At 39.6% G+C, this 13,551-nt stretch overlaps 1 long non-coding RNA gene across 1 annotated transcript in view; it reads right to left on the bottom strand.

The window, feature by feature from the left end:
• LOC129123530 (uncharacterized) overlaps positions 1 to 11,844 on the bottom strand; it is a 58,917-nt gene extending 47,073 nt beyond the window's left edge. The window contains exons 1-8 of the long non-coding RNA XR_008534708.2: positions 11,712 to 11,844; positions 9,444 to 9,501; positions 8,621 to 8,888; positions 8,004 to 8,141; positions 7,822 to 7,900; positions 6,341 to 6,558; positions 2,334 to 2,411; positions 292 to 1,798 (exon numbers count right to left, since the gene is read on the bottom strand). This is a non-coding gene — a long non-coding RNA (uncharacterized LOC129123530). The remainder of the gene's footprint in view (positions 1 to 291; positions 1,799 to 2,333; positions 2,412 to 6,340; positions 6,559 to 7,821; positions 7,901 to 8,003; positions 8,142 to 8,620; positions 8,889 to 9,443; positions 9,502 to 11,711) is intronic.
• Between the last annotated feature and the right edge of the window lie 1,707 nt (positions 11,845 to 13,551).

Consider the following 13,551-nt stretch of genomic DNA (forward strand, 5'->3'; position numbering starts at 1 on the left):
AAGTGATGTGAAATAGGGAGCAAAAAGGGCTGCAATTGCCTTGGAGCCTAAAATAGACTGAGCTTCAATGCCATGGAAAAAATCACCAGCTTCTCCATCATTTCTTTAAAGGTCAGAATTTTTGTAGGTGGATTGGGAGCGCAGTGGATTGCAGATGCGTTTAACAGCAGGGTATTTTCCGCTGCCATGACCAGTTAAGGAAGATTTTCAAAAACACATCTGCTGGTAAACAGTTTGGCCCTACTCTGGGTCAGCTGCCTTATCTGTGCTCATTGCTGCATGAATTCTTACCTGGATGAAGTCCCAAACCTCACATCAGTCAAAGTTAGGCTTTCAGTACAGTCCATTACATTTTTTAGAGAGGTAACTCCGTGGCCTTCGGTTGGTTTTATGATGCAGGTCTGCTTCTTCCCAAATGTATGAAGCACACTGGCAGGAGAGACAAAGGCTGCTCCTTCCTACTTCCTGCTCACATTTCACTCGTCAGCAGGCAGAGCACATCATGAAAGAATAAATGAAGGGAAAACAGATGACTTAAAGAGTAACAAGGACAAAGAGAGAGAATTTCTCTGTGCTGCAAAATGAGGCTGAATTCCAATATAATTTTGCATCATTTCAGACAACTAATATTATTCAGAAATTGATTTAAGAGGAATTCAAACACAAAATGCCTTTAAACTGATGTGGAAGGCAGTAAATCTATTTTCCTTTTCAATCTTTCCCACTCTGCAGGTGACTAAATGCCCTTGGTTTAAGATTTCTCTTTCTCCAGTCTGTTGTAACAGAATCTGAAATTCTGTTTGTAACTGGAGAGGTTAAAAAATTATCCTCTTTATTAAATGGATGAACCAAAATGCAATTAAATAAACAAAGATCTTTGCAGGTTCTGCTTTATGCTGGAGAGTGTCTACACTTTACACATATTTTTATGATACTTAAATATCTCTAAGTAATTTAACTTTTCTAAATGTTTATTAGTCCATGGTGAGTGCACTGGATCCTCTTCTGGGATCAAGATATGAATTTATAAGAAGTGTAAAGTATTTAGATAGTTTCAAACATATTTCAGAGCACTTGTAACATCTGGGGAATGATTTCTACTTGGCTATTCTACTGTTAACTTCAGAGAGAGATGTAGGCAGTAAAACAAGCTGAGATTCTGTGTACCAGTAATAGCTGAGCCTGTTGCCTAATGGTTATTATGAAGAGGGTATTGTTTCCTTGGAGTGCCTTCCTCCCAGCTCAACCTCTGCCACCCAAATAACACTAGGCAGAAATGAGCTTCTACATTTCTATAAAATAAAATCTCCACCAAAAGTACATGCCATGGGAAGAATTGAAAATTCTTCCTGACATACCTTCCTGGGAACTGAGACATTGGAAGAGCCTCAGAAAGCAAAATTAACTAGGCAGTGAAAACATAACAGCACTCTTTATGAAATCCTCTGCCTTGGTCATGAAAAGACATTTTGCTGGGGCAGCCTACATCTATGCAATCACTACATCTAACTCAGGAGGCTTGCAGTTATGTCTTCCCAAATAGCTCTCATAGTGCACCTGAAAGGTTTGTCTGCGCATTTATTATTCGAAGGTTATGCTGTTCACACCTTGGACTTGGATTTTCAGTTTAAAAAGAACAATGCCATATTTTTGTTCAGTTTTTATCTCACCTTGTGTTCACCTCCAGTGGCAAGTGCTTTTTCTACTGCAGCCCATCACAAGGTGGCTGGTAACACCAATCACAATCAATGGGTATCTCAGAGGACCAAGCATTAGTTTTTAACATTACCAGGAAGCACTGGAAAAACAGTAGAGAAGAGAGAGAAGGTGAAGATACCAGAGTCCACAGCCACTGGTAGTTCAGCATTTAATAGGAAACTCTATTGCAACTGACTGAACCCCTTGTCTCTCTGATACAGCCCAGTTCTGCAGCTAAACCAGACTTTCCAAGTTCCCTGCCAGTTTTAAGTGTCCTGCATTTTTTAACAGATGCTGCTGCCACACTGAGGAAGAGCTGTGATTGTACATTATGATGTTCCCTCCTTTGTTTTCACTTACCCAACCTAAAGAGATTTTATTCCACTTTTTCAAACTCCTCTGTTTTTCTGTCTTCTTAACAGAATAATACTAAATTTTGTTGCTTCTGCTTTTGTACTAAAGCTATTTGTGGAGGTCATAAACCCATAAGCCAAGGATGACTTTCTCACTTCACTCTTACTAAGGCAAATCTCCTTTGCTTTATCTGGGCATACTCAACAGCTCTTCTCCACTGAGCTGTCATGAGTGCTGAGGGGAGCAGACAGGATGTTTCATGAGGAGGGAAAAGAACTAACCTTCTCCTTGTAGAGGCAGTTTTCCTCAGATGCTCTGGTTGTGACAGGGGCCTCTGCTGCACAGAACATTCTCTGCACCTGTACAGGGAAGGAGGAACAGAGAACAGAGAACTGCATGAGCTGAAAACACTGAAAGAGAGGACCAAAATGTCACAGACATGGTGTAAGAAGTAGAGGTAGGGATGACCGCATCCCAAAAAATTAATTGGACTGATAAGCCCTCAGTGACTTGAGAAGATGGGAACACTATGGTTTCAACTAACAGCCAGTGACTGACCATGGCCTGGTCACTATGAAGACTTCATGAAACTTTCAGAGTTCATAGTATTTTCACATGTATTTTCCAATTCAATCAAATGGCTTTTTGAGGAGAGATTAATACAACATGAAATTAGTCCCACTGCAAATCAGATTTGATGGCATTTGATGAACCTTTCCTTTTCTTCTCTTCTCTATTTCTTCCTCAATATCCTTCTGGCCCAGTCAGACAATTTTCCCCCAACATTTCCTAACAAGGGAAAGCAGTTCATTTCATTATTTCTTGTTCCTGGTTTAAACTACATGGTTCCAAAGTTATAACATTATCAATACCATTATGAGTTGGTGACTCCTCTGTGCTTGAAGAAGGACAGAAGTGAGAGGGCAACCCATAAGAAAGTCTGTCATTACTGGGAAAAACAGATGGATGAAATGTCTACATTTGCTCCTCTTTACTTCCTTCCCTTTCAACAATTATCTAAGGCAGCTACTGAGACCTAACTACTAAGGATCCATGCAAATATCTACTGTGCTTGTCTGATCAATGATTCAATAGGCAAAGAGGGGCCTTTTTTCCATGCTCATCTTTGATTTCTGCACAGAACTATGCTAAGCTTGTGTTTCTCAGATGAAAGCAAGTGGTACAGTTTATGCTAAAATGACAAAACAATTTGAAAGTGAATGTGTATAACGGAGAGAAGAACTTAAGCACATGGTTGACATTATTACGTTTATTTCTCAGTGAGACCTGTCTTTTCATGACACTAATCAAAAAACTGGGTCACCTCACAATGGTAATTTCCTAGGAATCTTGAAATTCATGAGTCAATTTGATCCCTTTTTAGCTGAACATTCACTAAGCACAGTGAGGCTGGTGGAGCTCAGCTAGCTCATCAGACTTGTCATCGACTATATGTGAAGAGTTTATATCCTTAATGGGATCAAAGGTTTTATCAGTGATCCTTCGTAAATGTAAACAGATGAAATATTTTTCTATCAGCATTGATTCCACACCTGACATTTCCTCTGTTGATCAGTTAATGGTTATTGTCCATTATAAAATCAGAGACAAGGAAGGTTTATTACTTTCTTAACAACCAAGAACCATGCCCAAGAACACCCCCTACCCTCCCCCTGTTTGAATCCATCTTGCTACAACTGAATATTAATAACATCATTTGCCATTGCCAAGGACAGATTTAATGTGATGCTAGTCTGGACATCATGAGGAACTTTTCAAAATATTGCATGGTGTTTTAAAATGCAAATCTCCCTTTAAAGTCAAATAGAAGTCAGTCAGCTAAAATCCTGGAGATCCTTCAGAAATTTAGACGCAGAAAGGTCTCCAGACAAGGATTTGTGAAATTAAAGCATCAGCAGGGAGAGCCATGCACTTAGCCTTTTTTTGTCAACACAAAATTATGCTCTTCTCTAGTGTCTTTTAGTGTTAATTCTGAATATTCCCCTGCAGATCTATGCAACTGAGAATATTCTTGGGAATATGACACAATTCTGAAACATGCTACAGCTATCAATGAATTAAGGCTCATCAGATTTTTCAGCTGTGCAATATTACCCTTGTTTAGCATAAGGAGGAACAAAGTGATGAAAGTGACTTGTCTACAGTATTAAAAAATTACAGCAGTGCAGAAAAATAATCCCACTTCAGTGAATTATTTTAGGGGACAGGGTGAAGCTTTCAGAAAGAACCAGTTCTAGAAAGAAATCATACTGTAATTGGATACAGTTAAATTGCAATAACAAGGAAAAAAGAATGTTTCAAACCCTATAAAAACAAAGGAAAAATGTCTTGTTTAAAGTCAGAATTTTTCATTCAACCTCAAGTGAAGGGTTTTCTTAGGAAATTTTGATTCATCAAAAAAAAAAATACACTGCTCTGAAGTGCATAAATTACCTGCTGCAAGAGTGATCAAACCTGGAAACATGGCAAACAATATCAATTTAAAAAGAAGAAAGGACATTTCAATCCAGATAGAATCAGACCAGTTTCTCCAGGCAGAGCATGAGTAACTCAGTCAGGTTCACGCGAGTCAGTCATAGCCACAAAAGTAGAAGTGAGCCCCTGGGCTTAATATGCAATATGGAGTTGATCCCTTGTCCCTAAATCAGCATCAGCACTGACAGCTGGATTACCAGGAGTATGTCTGCACAGCACAGTGCAGGCTTAGAGACACTGCAAGAGCCCTGACCCAGGGCTGGGACAGTACCAGGGGAAACTCTCAGCTCACCGGGGCAGCCTCAGTGGGCTGGGCAGAGCAAGAGCCATCCAGAGACACTGCACCTGCACTGAAAGCCATCCAGAGCCATCCAGAGACACTGCACCTGCACTGAAAGCCACCCAGAGCCATCCAGAGACACTGCACCTGCACTGAAAGCCACCCAGAGACATCCAGAGACACTGCACCTGCACTGAAAGCCACCCAGAGCCATCCAGAGACACTGCACCTGCGCTGAAAGCCATCCAGAGCCATCCAGAGACACTGCACCTGCAGGGAGAGCCATCCAGAGACACTGCACCTGCACTGAAAGCCATCCAGAGACACTGCACCTGCAGGGAGAGCCATCCAGAGCCATCCAGAGCCATCCAGAGACACTGCACCTGCACTGAAATCCATCCAGAGACACTGCACCTGCAGGGAGAACCATCCAGAGCCATCCAGAGCCATCCAGACACACTGCACCTGCAGGGAGAACCATCCAGAGCCATCCAGAGACATCCAGACACACTGCACCTCCAGGGAGAACCATCCAGAGCTAGCTGGTGGCTCTTGGCACAGGAGGATGTTTGGATGTCTGGACCTTTCCTGAAGAAGTTACCAGCAATCCTTCAGACTGTGTTCTACAATTTGTGAGTCCTGTCATAGCTGGGTTGATGTACAGAAAAGAAAAATAAAACGTAAATCAAAATGAGGCTGAGATCAACATATTGCTAGAGATCAAACTATCATTGTTAAATTTGAATTCAGAGGAAGTTCTCATTCATCTGACAGAGCCAATGTAAAGAAAGTAGCTCTCCCTGAAATCTGCAGTAAAGATCCTCTGCTGGCAGTGTGACTGTACAAACACTTACTGCATGGACTGATGACTAATACCTCTGACACAGGGAGCATTTCCCCATTTGATGAATAAACATGGACTATTGAAGGAATAGCTCTCAGCACTGAAAACCCCTCAGAGCAGACTCTGCCTTCTTCCTCAGGCACAGTGTGTCCCAATGGGTTTATGCATTAATATCAATAAACACGGAGAAAGGTTTTGTGTTTCACCTTACTAGGTTGCTAACTGAACATATGTCCAACATTTCATCATTAACAAGTGTCCTCCTGATGCAATGCTTTGGAACTAAAAACCATAACCCAAAAAGCCTAAATGAGCAATGTTTTCCTCACTTCTGCCTTGCAAATAACAATATAAAATAATATAAATAAATAATAATATACATATAAAAGTGCCTTGCAGTGCTCGTGCTGCACAACTCCAGCATGTGACCTGTTTCACTGAAATTATTGTGTCCTTGATTACAAGGTGGGAAATTTCAATTACTACTTTGGGCACATTTTCAAAACAGCAAAACTTAATTCAGTTTTACTGGGGAATCATTTTTCTGAGAAGTTACTGGACATCAGACTGCTGCAAATGAAAGAAGGTGCACCATTGGCAAAGTGATACTCAAACTTTTGTAATGTAAGCTTTGAGTTCTAGGGGCTTTCTGTGTTAATTTTACTTACCTGTAGTGTCCATGTCCAAAAAAATATCAGTCTTGGGGGGAAAGTTAGGGAAAATAACTTCTGCTATTTGAGGTTTTTTTCTCTCTCAGCTTGGTTTCCTCAATTTTTTAAATTTTGTAATACCCAGTGAGATCAGGAGGTATATGTGCACATCAATAAAAGGAGGAGTCAAGGGCAAAAAACTTGATTAATTGCCTGGTTGCATGCATTGAAACCTGCTAAATGAAGGAAAAAGTCAGATTAACAGTGTTTTAATGAAAAGAAAGGTAGAGAGCATATATAACATTCAGAGAAGAGTGACAGTAATTTCATTAGAGCACTGGAAAAATATACTGAAAAATCAGTCAACTATTCAACCTACTCTATCAATTTCACATCAGCACCCACCTCAATAAATTTTTGCAACTCAACATGTTTCTTTTGTGAAGAATAGTCATCACCTCCAGACCTTTTACTTAATGAACTTATTCTTGAAGTATATAAAAAAGTACAAAAATGTGCTTTCAAAAAGGCAAGATAAAGACATTGCTAAATTGAGCACTGGAGACTTGATTGCTTCCTAGCTTAGTGCAGGGAAAGAATGTGATTTACCAGGAAGTCAATAACTCAGAAATAAACTCCCAGAGAAAACATTTTCTAAAAATGAAAAAAAAAAAAGCATATGCAAATAGACATGGATATATTGGCACAGCATTCCACTTCAGTTCAAACATCTAACAGCAAGCAGAATAGTTTCATCCCTAGCTCTCTGCCTTGAATATTGAGCTACAAATCACTGAAGAACATTTTCCTTCCATCTTTCTGTCATAAGATTTCCAATTCTTTGATTGTGCTGGGCAAAAAATATTGCCAGAGAGGACTCCCCACCCACACTTTTTCTTTTTTTTCCTTATTTTATCTTTCCTTTTTCAGCTGAAAACACGTAGTGAGGATATCACCAAAAAAAAACCCCTACACCAAAACAAAACCCAAAACCAAAAAAAAACCCAACCAAACCAACAAAAAATCCACCAAAAAAACCCCAAAGAAAATCCCAAACCATAAACAAGTAGGAATAATTAGCAATTTCTTAAAAACTAAACTCCAGTTTCTCCAACCAGCAACTGGACTGGAATTTTGTTTACATTTTGAGTGTAAGCCTTCTGTTATGCAATAAATCTGTCCTTATTAAACCAAAGTTTTAGAAAACTTTCCATGATTAAATATGCCACTTTGGCACCACACAGGAGCTTGATACTGCCTAAGAAACTGACAGCTAAGTGTGACACTGGAGCTGGTTTTGGCCTCCAGTGATAAAATGATACTGATTTTCCTCTGAATTCTTTTGGGTCTCACATCAGTATCTGGCTCACTAGCCTATAGCGTGGACAAAGAATCTCAGAATTGCTACAGAAACACAAAACTGAGGCATTTTGGTTATTTTACCACACAGTCCAATGGAAAACATCTATGCAATTAGCAGAGACACATAAAGCACTTACAGATGTGTCTTTTCTGTCAGCTCTGCAGACTTTGAAAAATCAGAAGCCACCTCACTTTCCATAGCTCAGTCATGGCTGCCTGTGCAAGATAAAATTCACACTTGGGGTACATGCCAGCTCTGTGTGTTTTGGCCACCACTGGTGCAACAGAGAGAGTAAATGGGCACAGAAGAACCATTTACCTCACAGGACTTTAGAGGCTTAAAATGTTTGGAAGGCACCTGTCAGATCTTGCATGTGCATTGGGTGTCAGGAAAAACCAGGCTGGTGTCAGTCAAATTGTCTTGTTCATCAGTCTTCTAGGAAATATACTGAGAAGCCTGAAACAAGATGTTGAAAGAGATGGTGTTATTTCTTCTGTGAAATGAGGGGTTGTTTTATGTAGCAAATCTGACAATGAATTTCCAACATGAAAGAATCCGCTTACTACATCTTAGCTTCTTTACTTGATCCAAGGTTTTAGAATAACCTGAGATTGTCAGTCAGGAAGAAAACTGTATGAAAAGACCTGATAAAAACTCAGAAGTTCCATCAGGAAAAGTCAAATGAAAACAACCAGAAGGATCAACACATCAAGTTGGCTTTTCCTTTCTTCTTCCATTATCTGCTGTAGCCTTTCCTCAAAACTGGTGGCTCTAATTTGATAAGGGAAAAAAACTATTAATTTTTGACTTTCTACTCAAATTTGCAGTAACACTCCAGTCCAGGTATGTCCACCACTTCTTCACATACAGAGTAGATGGGCCCAGAAGAAGCAGAAACTAATTAAGTAAAAAAAGAGCGTTAGAAGAGCAACTACCTTCTCTTGGACAAAGCAGGAAGGAGGTAGGGATGGGTATTTATGCCTTTCAGCATCAAGCATCACACTTGTCAGCCCAACGCCTCTCTATGTGCATGTTCCTAAAAGAGCCATCCTGCCAAGGTATCAACATTTAAGAGGTGCATCATTCCTCTGCAGTAAGCAGTCTCATTGATAGCAATATTTGGATCTTCTCTTAGTGTCATGGTGGCGTGATAATTGCAGTGCAGGTACAAATGGTGCTTACAGCCAGTGAGAGACTCTAAACCTGGAAAATGGAAAATAACTGAGAGCTCTGACAGATAAAAATAGAGAACTTCCAAACAGGGTATGATGAAGCTGCTGGAAATACTGATATAGTGGTACTTACAATAATGACAGCAGTCTCAATAGGAAGCTAAAAAGTCTAATGAAATATGAGCATGAATCTCAAGGTGTCCTGCTCTTGTTTAAATGCCCTATTTTGCAGCATGCCAGATGAGAGAATAAAAGGTTGACCACAGCAAGGATATTACCCAGTAGTCCTACCAAAAACCTTATCCACCAGGAGCAATCTCTCCATTTCCCACTTAAAAAGAGAAAGTGATAAGCAACATTTAGGCCATTCCTCATTTCACCAAAAGACTGGAGTTTATAAATATTTTCTGCCACCACCTAATTAAATTTTGTGCTCAAAAAGCTAGTTTCATCCATATCAGTGTAGAAAGAACATTTTAGGAAAGCTTTGTTGCTGAGCATTTTCTCTTGGGCTGGGGAAAGAAGGAAACTTTGTCATCACGTACTGATCTTACTGTTCCAAAAAATATTGAGGACAGACAGGTACCTGGGGAAACTTGGTGAAATGAGACAACTTTTCAATTCTTGTAGTGTTCTTCAGCCGCCTGTACAAGGAAAACAGTAATAAACACTCATCAAAGAATGCTCATCCATGTTCACATCAACAAATAAAAAATAGCAGTTGCTTTTAACTACTACAGATCCCTGGATGATTCTTCAGTTTATTTACAATCTCTCATGACTGCACTTTCTTGTATGTCTTGCATCACATCAAGCATGACATGAAGAAATAAAGACCAATGTGCTCTTCTTGCTGGGTCGGGTTTAGTATCCCCCTCTTCACACCAAACCTCTCCAGCAAGTGCCAAGCAACTTTCAGAGAGAGGTGCTGTTCAGCACACATGGAGGGTGCTGGACTTGCAGAAGGGTGGGAGCTCTCATGAATCACTGCTGGCAGCCAGCAGGAAAGAGGCAAGGCTTTACTGGGGAGTTTAAACAGCTGGGATTCAGATACATTGTCATAAGACAATATGTGGTTCCCTGGCCACAGATTCCTTGTAAAGAATACAACTAATGATAATGTTTGGGTTTGGGTTTTTTTCAAATACAGTTGTTCTACTATTCTACAAAACACTTAAACTTTGTTTCTTGAGGCCAAAGATTAATCTTACTTCCAAGCTTTTCTTTATATTTATTGTCTTTAGGAAAGTAAAGCAAATGGCAATAAAGAGCACTTACTCAATTCACTGCTTCAGCCAGCAGGCCTTGGTCAATCTGAGTAAAGCCTTAACTAAGTTAACAGCAAAATCTTGGATCAGGGACTTATATACCTGCTCCTGTTCTTAAACAGTGTGTTTAATTTGCAACTTTCCTGTAATCTTCAGAATTATCTTAAATTGCCTACTCGAAAGGTTAATGTTTAAAAACTAAAATAACTATTAAATTCAAAAATCCACCCAAAAAAATCCTTCATCTTTCATTGGATAATAATTTTAAGAAGTAATTAACCTACCATAATGCTACCAGTTATTCCATAAGTCTTATCTTGTATTATTCAGCCTACACTCATCTTCCAGTCCTTATGTGCTAGTTAATGGTAATACAATCTGGAATTCCCCTCATCTAATTATTTTTTAATCTATTTTTTCCACAAATATGTTAACTTTGAAATTAAAGTATTACAAGAAAAAACTATTTAGTCTACTAACGCAAGCATAGCCTTTTTCCTTTGAGAACAGCACCATTTGTACCTGCCTACCATGCAGAAAACCTGAAGTGTAAAGTTTGAGAAAACAGGTTTCCCAAGACCACAACATACCATTGGTTAAAAAAATCATATAAATTCCTCTGAGTACACTAACAGCTGTGCCCACTTGCCAATGCATCTGAGGTTATACACAAAGAGAAACAAAACCATGCTCTTTCACTTTACCACAACCTCAGAGTTTAGCTTTAAATGATTTCTGAGGAAAGGCTTCCTGCAGACTTTTCACTTAAGTAGTTGTAACTACAACTGCAAAACACTGTTGACTGGTGGACTCCAGAGACTTGTTCATTACCTGTCATTAAATGTTTTAAAGTTTGCATAATTGATCCAGCCAATAAGTCATCATTGATTTATAGGGGTCTGTGCTGAAGAGTTGCTCATTAAAAATTCATAACACTGGTATGTGTCTTTACAATCCATTAGCTGTTTACGTACCCACAGTCCTAAGATTGATTGACCTTGGGCTGAGATTCTCATGGACTCTGCTTTTTTTTTTCAGAAACCCCCCTTTTTTTTCCATAATTTTACACAAGTCCACAGTATAGAAAAGCAATACTTCAGACTTCTCCCTTGACAGCTATACTTTGATTTTTTCCTCTCCATCAAAACTGAAACTTTACTTGAAATAATGAATAAATAAAGCATACTCCATAAACAGCTTTCCACTATTATTTAAGCTTGCGAGCTGTGCTCTGTTAGTCTCCTTTCCCCACCATCAGATTCAAGTGTGTAAATGTTCTAAAAGGCTTTGAATGTTTTATGATGATTTCAGGGAATGATGGAGTAATAGCTGAAGAGCGAAGCTATTAGTTTTAATATTTATATTGAGTGCTCTGAAACATTAATGTGACAGGATGTAAGATCAGAGCAGCGGGACATATTTACTTCACAACCACTGCCACGTGGCAAAAATATTTATTTTCTGAAGCTCTGAGGCCAATTTTTTTTCCAAAAAAATATGAAGTTCAGCTTATATTAGCTTTTCCTGAACTTCATACTTATTTTTTAGGAACTAAAATATTGATTACTGAATTAGATATAACTTACTTCATTTAGGTAGAACCCAAGCATAAGGATGCTGGTGTTGGCAGTTCACCTCAGTCTCTGTACAGAAGATTTCTAAAGCTGATAGCAGCTTACAAATTCCTTTCTTCCTGTCTGCTGTGACTGCTTCCCATAGACCACCTTAGAAAAAAGAAAAAGAGTCATTTGTTGCTAAAGAAATGGGGTGGGCTCAAGAGCAGAATCATCATTAAAAGGATGTTTCATATTGTCTTCCAATATTTCATGCATGAAGTAAACCAACGCTGTAAATGTCCTAAGTCATTGTGCTTGGTTCTTCTGTTCAAACTAGCAAACATATTAAGGTAAGTGATCTTAATTACCAAGGGTCAAACAGTGCTCACCCCACTTGTGTGGCTCTCATGGTCTTCAGTGAACGAGTAAAGGAGGTAGGATGAGATCCCTAGGGAGAAATCTTCCTATCAGATTTGCAGAGTGGATCCGATATAAGTGGAACAAATGATGACTTATTGCTGCTACATTATGAAAATGTGATTTCTCCAGATGCTTCCATGCTCTGTGTGAGAACTTTATAGGCTGGAAACACTGCCAGGAAGCAGCTCACAGACCTCCAGCAGGAGAAACACTTGGGTCTTCTGGGTACATTTCAGCCAGATGTAAGGAACTCTGTCTTAAACTACATCAAGCAGCCTTACAGGAACAGCGGCGCTGGGCCTGCCCCTCAGTGAGGCATAAAAAGGGGGTTACCTGAGAAAGTGAGGTTACCAGTGCACTTTTACAGTGTTCACCAGAGGCCTCTTTATGCACCCTTCTATAGAGCCATGGTCCATGGAGGGCTTACACAGCCAGGAGAGCTGGGGCTGAGGGCTGGGGCAGAAACTCATAGAACATCCTACTGCAAAGCTGACTAGAGTGGCCTAGTCATTCCCAACCCTGCCTTTCCAGGAAGGCAAAGAAAACTCCATAAAGGTCTCAGTTATCTCTCACACATTTCATCAGCCTTAATAACTTCTGACTAAGTCCTTGGTGACCTCCTTTCCCAGCTACTTTCCAAACCATCCCAACAGAAGCAGCCAACAGAAATGCTTATCAGAGCATTCTTCATTCAGTTCCAACAGGGCAGAATATTCAACATTTGCTTCTGAATGTGTATGTCACTGCCCTTCATGTCTAATGATACATAAGTGTCAGTTTATCCTCCACCATTATTTTGAATGTTCCACTAATTGCATCAATCCCCTATGTTTTACACATGTCTATAGCTGCAAGCCAGCATTGTCTTTCCCACACCTGCCTCTGTTCTTAACTTGCTTATGTTGTTTAGGAAGCATTTCTAAATACAAGTCTTTTAACAATTAACTGAATCATACAATGCACAAAGTAAGAGATTAGAATTTTAAATACACTTAAGGGGAAAAACAAACACGCTATCTGCACCTGCGTGCACAGCTACTTTACAACTTCTTGGCCCTCTCTGTATCTGTCAGAGAAAACAATTTACAAGTATCTGCTTCTACTTCTCTGCTCAGAAACAGTTTTCCTTGAGTGTTAGGCAAGACTTTCTATAAGGGAAAAAAGTAGAAATGAGCATAGCAGGCACAGGGAGAATTATTTACATCACTGAATATGTGGGAGTCACATTCTGACCCATGGCTGCTACAGCTTTATAGAAAGGTGGGAGGAAAAAGCTGAAGCCATGGTTTTTGCTGCCTATCAGGACCTCCCCCCTTGCAGAACTCCCTCAAAACATATTGCCCATCAAGGTAATTCTTCACCTTGTAACAGAGCAGATATCACCACACTGTACAAAAGGGTATAGAAAAGAGCTGCTATTTTAGCACTGAGATCAAAGCAGAAGGCAAGA

The sequence above is a fragment of the Agelaius phoeniceus genome, chromosome 8 (genome assembly GCF_051311805.1).
Source record: "Agelaius phoeniceus isolate bAgePho1 chromosome 8, bAgePho1.hap1, whole genome shotgun sequence".
NCBI classification, from domain to species: domain Eukaryota; kingdom Metazoa; phylum Chordata; class Aves; order Passeriformes; family Icteridae; genus Agelaius; species Agelaius phoeniceus.